Below are 6795 nucleotides of genomic sequence, written 5' to 3' on the forward strand. Positions count from 1 at the left end.
GGGCCTCTCATGGTTGTTCCTCATCGACCGGGCGTAAGATGTAGCCCGCTTTGTCAAGCTCCAAGTTGTTGATGTCATTTCCCTCCAAATGCGGCTTCAAGCGGTGACCGTTCACCGTTTGTTGTTTCAATGTTTGCTCGTCTTGGATGTCTACATCACCAAATTGCCCAACTCTCCGAATGACATACGGACCCATCCATTTGCTTTTAAGCTTGCCCGCGAACATCTTCATTCGTGAGTTATACAACCAAACTTTCTGCCCCACTTCAAATGTTTTCTTTCTCAATTTTGCATCATGCACTTTCTTGAGTTTATCTTTATAGGCCGATGCACATTCATACGCCTCATCTCGAATCTCTTCTATCTCGCTCAATTGCAATTTTCTCAACTTACCCGCCTCATCGTAATCCGCGTTGACTGTCTTGATCGCCCAATGTGCCCGATGCGCCAACTCCATTGGCAAGTGACAACCCTTACCATACACCATTCGGTAAGGTGTTGTGCCAATAGGAGTCTTGTAGGCCGTACGGTATGCCCACAAAGCATCATCTAACTTGCTCGACCAATCCTTTCTATCCGTTCTTACCGTCTTCATGAGAATCTCTTTGATTTGACGGTTGGACACTTCAACTTGTCCACTCGTTTGCGGATGGTAAGGTGTGGCAACTCGGTGATTCACGCTATACCTTTTCAATAATTTTCCGAAGTTGAAGTTCTTGAAATGTGAACCACCATCACTTATAATAACCCGCGGGATTCCAAAGCGAGAGAAGATGTTGGATTGAACAAATTTACAAACAACCGAGTGGTCGTTCGTTCGTGTTGCAATAGCCTCAATCCACTTCGAGACATAATCCACCGCCACCAAAATGTAAAGAAAGCCATTCGAATTCGGGAACGGACCCATAAAATCTATACCCCATACATCAAATATTTCTACAACCAAGATTGGTTGTAATGGCATCTCATCCCTTTTGATATGCTTCCCATCTTTTGACAATTAATGCAATTCCTAGCAAACTCAATTGCATCCTTGAAAATGGTGGGCCAATAAAACCCACAAGAAAGAACCCGATAGCCTGTTTTATGCCCACTAAAATGACCCCCGCAAGCGGACGAATGGGCATGAGTCAAGATTTCCAACACTTCCGTCTCGGGCACACACCTCCGTATAACTTGATCCGGTCCGATCTTGAAGAGATCCGGCTCATCCCAAATGTATTGCTTCACTTGGACCATGAATTGTTGTCGACACTTTTTGGTCCAATGAGTTAGAATGGCACCCGTGGCTAAATAGTTGACATAATGAGCATACCACGGTGCAACGAAAGTGGAAACGGCTAAAAGTTGCTCATCGGGGAAACTTTCACTGATTTCACTCACATCATCGGTCCCTTCCACCGGAATCCGAGACAAATGATCCGCTACTACATTCTCACTTCCCTTCTTGTCTCGGATCTCTAGATCGAACTCTTGTAATAATAAGACCCACCGAATCAAACGCGGCTTCGCATCCTTTTTCTCCATCAAGTACCAGACCGCACTATGATCCGAATAAACCACTACCTTGCTTCCCCAAATATACGAGCGAAACTTATCCAAAGCATACACCACCGCTAGTAATTCCTTCTCGGTTGTGGTGTAGTTAAGTTGCGCTTCGGATAAAGTTTTGCTTGCATAGTAAATAACCACCGGTTTCTTGTCAACCCGTTGACCCAAAACTGCACCAATAGTGGTGTCACTCGCATCACACATTATCTCGAACGGCTTTGACCAATCAGGTGGTTGCAAAATAGGCGCCTTAACCAAGTGTTCCTTCAAAACAGTGAAAGCTTGCATACACTCATTAGTAAAATCAAATGGGACATCTTTTAATAACAAGTTGCATAAGGGTTTGGTGATAACACTAAAACCCTTAATGAAACGTCTATAAAAACCCGCATGTCCCAAGAATGACCTTACACCCTTAACATTTTTAGGAGGTGGCAAAGATGATATTACCCGTATCTTTGCCTTGTCCACCTCCATCCCCCTTTCAGAAATCACATGGCCAACACAATGCCCTCTTGCACCATGAAATGACTTTTCTCCCAACTTAGCACTAAATTTTTCTCAACGCACCTTTTCAAAACCTTTTGCAATTCGTTGAGACAAGCATCAAAAGTAGTGCCAAAAATGGAGAAGTCATCCATAAATACTTCGAGCGACTCTCCAACCATGTCCGAGAAGATACTCATCATACATCGTTGGAAGGTTGCCGGAGCATTACACAAGCCAAATGGCATTCTCCTAAAGGCAAAGGTGCCATATGGACATGTGAAGGTGGTCTTGTGTTGGTCATCCGGGTGTATGGCGATTTGATTGTAACCCGAATACCCATCTAAAAAACAATAATATTTTTGACCCGACAATTTTTCAATAATTTGGTCAATGAAAGGTAGCGGGAAATGGTCCTTAGAAGTGGCGGCATTCAATTTTCGGTAGTCAATACACACCCGCCACCCGGTAACCGGTCGGGTGGCAATTTGTTCACCACTTTCATCCTTGACTACTTGAATGCCGGCCTTCTTAGGCACAACTTGGGTGGGACTCACCCAAGCACTATCCGAAATCGGATAGATGATTCCCGCATCCAACCATTTGATTACCTCCTTTTTAACTACCTCCCTTAGGTTCGGGTTCAACCGCCTTTGAGCTTCTCGTGTCGGTTTGGCATCTTCGGTCGTGATGATTTTATGCATGACAATGGATGGACTAATTCCTTTGAGGTCGGCAATCGTCCATCCAATAGCTCCCTTGTTCTCTTTTAAAACCTCCATCAACGCTTGCTCTTGTGCCAACTCCAAATTAGAGGCAACAATGACCGGTAAGGTGTCATTATCCCCTAAGAATACATACTTCAAATGGCTCGGCAAGTCTTTGAGCTCCAACTTTGGTGGTTCCTCCAATGATGGTTTTGTACCCGAATCGATCTCCACCGGTAGACCCTCGAATTGGTGGGTCCATGGTGGTCTACCTTCTTTCAATGCCATAGCATCTTGTGCTTCCTCTTCAACCCGGAGTGCATAAGCATGTACCTGTTCAGAAAAGTCACACAGGCAAATATCCAAACCATCCTCCTCATACTCATGCGGGTTGCATCCATCTACTATGTCTGCCATGAAACACTCATCAACACCGTTAGCATTAGAATTGTTAGTAAAAACATTCAAACGCATTTTTCTATTTCCAAAAGCCATATCAACTGTACCAAATCTACAATCAATAATAGCATGTGCGGTGCTTAAAAATGGCCGACCCAAAATTATATTTTGTTGTTTCTTAGGATCCGCCGATGAGTAATCCAAGACTAAGAAGTCCACCGGGTAATAAAACTCATCAATTTTCACAATTACATTTTGAACCATACCCCGAGGCAACTTATGAGACAAATCGGCCAAAACAACCGTCGTCTCCACCCTTGCTAACGGACCAAAGTCATATTGGTCATATAAGCCCCCCGGTAAAATGCTAACTCCGGCTCCAAGATCTAGCAACGCCTTAGCCATTTGAAAATTACCCACTTGTACATTAATCAATGGCGTGCCCGGATCTTGGAGCTTAGGAGGAAGCTCCCCATTTAACACCGCACTCACTTGCCCGGTTAAATCCACCCGCTTAGGCACTTTCTTCTTGTTTTGCCTTTTTTGTGTACATAATTCTTTTAAGAATTTTGCATAAGCGGGGACTTGTTTTATTGCATCGAGGAGTGGGAGATTTATTTTTACTTGTTTAAACATGTCCCACATCTCCTCTTTTTGAGGACCTCTCGACACAATGAAATTTTTCTTTCCCGGATCAAGTAAGGCCGATGGAAACGGGACTTGACTCGGTTCACCCTCAACTTTGTCATTCTTTTCATTTTCACCCAAACCCGGTTTTTTAACAATTGTTTCTTTTGGTTTAACCGGTGAAATGTCATCATCACTTTCAATTCCCGTGACATCCTCAACTACCCCCTCAACCAATTCGGGTGACAAATTGGCTTTAAATTCTTCCCACTTCTTAATACACTAACATGATTAATATTAACATTACCTCGTGACGAACCGTGTGAAGGGTTTACCTTAGTGTCGCTTGGAAGTTGACCCTTACCTTTCTTCAATTCCGCCACATCGGTTGCTAATTGACCCATTTGGGTTGTTAGTGATTGGATGCTTTTATCACGAACCTCATCCTTTTGCATTCGCACTTCGTCAAGTTGGTTCCGTTTTTGCATCTCCATTTGCATGCTCTTTAGCATCTCCATCACCTCGTTTCCACCCGAAGACCCCCCTTGTTCTTGACCCGTTTGGTATTGCTTTTGATAACCTTGGTTATTTCCGCCTCGGTATCCACCTTGGTTATTGTAAGATTGGCGTAAACCAAAGTTACCTTGGCTACCTTGAAAATTCGGGTTTGCTTGATTTGAAGGGTTCCCATATCTAAAATTCGGGTGGTTCCTCAACTCGGGGTGGTAGGTATTAGAGTTCATGTTGTTGTAGTTCCTACCACCTCCTCCTTGACCTTGACCTTGAACCGCATGGACTTCCTCGTATTGCCCTTCCAACATCCCTTGGCAATTTTCAGCCGCATGACCTATTTCATTACACAAAGCACAAACATCATAAATTTGGTTAGTGGTTTGAACATTACCGTCATCTATGGCGTGCACTTGAGGTCGGGTAGTGGTCGGTCGGGCTCTTCTTGAAGCTTGAGCTTTCCTTTTTGATGTAGTTTCCATGCTTTCCAAGAACTCCCAATCATCGTTCTCATAGTTTGTTCTAAAAGTCCCACTGGTGATAGACATCAAGTCACGTGCGTCTTCGGCACTCAACCCCTCGTGAAAGGCGTTCATCAACTCCCACAATTCAATTCCATGATGAGGGCAGTTTTTAATCATCATATTGAAACGCTCGAATGCCTCATGAAACATCTCACCATGTTGTTGTTGGAAGCTTCTCAACCCCTTCCTTGCATCATTGGTCTTTTGGGCGGTGTAAAACTCATCTAAGAAAGTTTGTTGCATCTCCCCCCATGTATATATAGATGCTGAAGGTAACGTGTAAAACCACTTCTTCGCCTTATCTTCCAAGGAAAATTGGAACAAAACCAATTTAATATCGTCGGCCGAAAACCCTTGACTCCCAAGAGTGTTGCAAATCGAGTCATAAGCCTCTAAATGAAAGTAAGGCTCCTCCGTTGCCAACCCCTTGTACTTTGGTAGACTTTGCAAAGAGTTGGTTCTTACTTCAAATGTTCGCCCTTGGTCATTATGAGGAATGACTACCGGTGAAGGGTTTTGCGTGATTACTGGCCGAAAATGTGCTTCAATGCCCCTCACATTTTCTCTAAGGTGTCTCCTTGGTACACCATACCTACCTCTCGGAATAATAGGACCATTTGGCCTTGGTACTTGCCCTTGTGGTGCGATTGGTTGTTGAAACTGTTGTTGTCGCATCGGTGGGCGTTGAGGTGGTCTTTGAAATTGTTGTTGTACATGTTGTGGCCGGACTTGTTGCAATGGGATAGGTTGTGGCATTGGTGGCCCTTGTGGTCTTGGCCGAATGTGTTGTGGTATAAGTTGTTGTTGTGGCATTCCACCAACACTTGCCATCCCTTGAGATTGACTTTGCACATACCCAAACTCCCCTTGATCACCATAACCTCCATAACCGTACCCATCATCATCATACCCCTCAAAATCTTCAAATCCCTCATCATAACCATCTCCTTGAATTCCCGAAGTTTGCCCAAATGGGATGGTTGAATACTGAAAACCCGATTGTTGTGGTCTAAAGGATGAAGTAGTATGCACAATAGTTGAATTCGGTGCAATTGTGAAAGTGGATGTTGATTGACCCGTAGTTGGGGGAAAAATGAGATAACGGTGGGATTGTGGTGGATGGATTATAGGTGATGGTAGGCTCAGTTTGAGTGGTGATTGGTTGGGTGACATTGGATGGTGTAAATTCAGCGGTGGTATTAGGTAATGTGGTGTTTGGTGATGGTTGGGTGGAAGTAGGTATGAAGGGTGAGGATGATTGACCCGTTGTAGGTGGAATTTGAGAATCAGCCATGATGTTTCTCGGTGTGATGGGTGAAGTGGGTGAACCAATGATCTTGTTTTCTCGCACTATAACTCTGTTTTGTCGTAGCGTCCTTTCAATTTCCGGATCAAACGATAGCGGTGATGACCTGTGAGAGCCTCTAGTATGCATACACCTGAAGTACCTGCACACTAAACACAACCAACGTAAACCCGAAAATAACAAACAAAACTATTAAACTAACTCACGTTGCGCACTACTCCCCGGCAACGGCGCCAAAATTTGACGTGCTATCGTAGGTACACGCAAATTTAATCCCAATAACAACTAAATAGATAGCGGTAAGAGGGTATCGAACTCAGGGAGTATGTGGAAGATGTGTCGATTGTATAGCTTTGTACTTAAACTAATATTAAACTAAATTGCAGAAATTAAAATTCAAGAGTTTGGATTGTTGTTCTAGAAAACTAAATTAAAAACTAATTCAAATCAAATGTTGGTTGTAAAACAAATTAGGAGAGAACAATGATCACCTTAGGTTTCAGTTTCTTTAAACAATTGTGTGTAATTCCAACTAGAAAGAGTTACATAGACATAACTCGTGTTTAGATGATTGAAGTGATAAAAGGGGACAAAGTACTCGGATTATATAAACGCGAGGTTGTTTCCCGATGACCAATTAACCAATAACCAACCTAACCCTTCCCGTGATATCTCGATTGCCAAC

At 43.4% G+C, this 6795-nt stretch overlaps 1 non-coding gene across 1 annotated transcript; it reads left to right on the forward strand.

Annotated features, from left to right (window-relative positions):
* The first annotated feature begins 4892 nt into the window (after positions 1 to 4892).
* Positions 4893 to 4998, forward strand: LOC118482850. Its single transcript, XR_004869027.1, has one exon. It is a non-coding gene; the product is annotated as a small nucleolar RNA R71 (small nucleolar RNA).
* Positions 4999 to 6795: the final 1797 nt, after the last annotated feature.

The sequence above is a fragment of the Helianthus annuus genome, chromosome 1 (assembly GCF_002127325.2).
Source record: "Helianthus annuus cultivar XRQ/B chromosome 1, HanXRQr2.0-SUNRISE, whole genome shotgun sequence".
In the NCBI taxonomy this organism is placed as follows: Eukaryota; Viridiplantae; Streptophyta; class Magnoliopsida; order Asterales; family Asteraceae; genus Helianthus; species Helianthus annuus.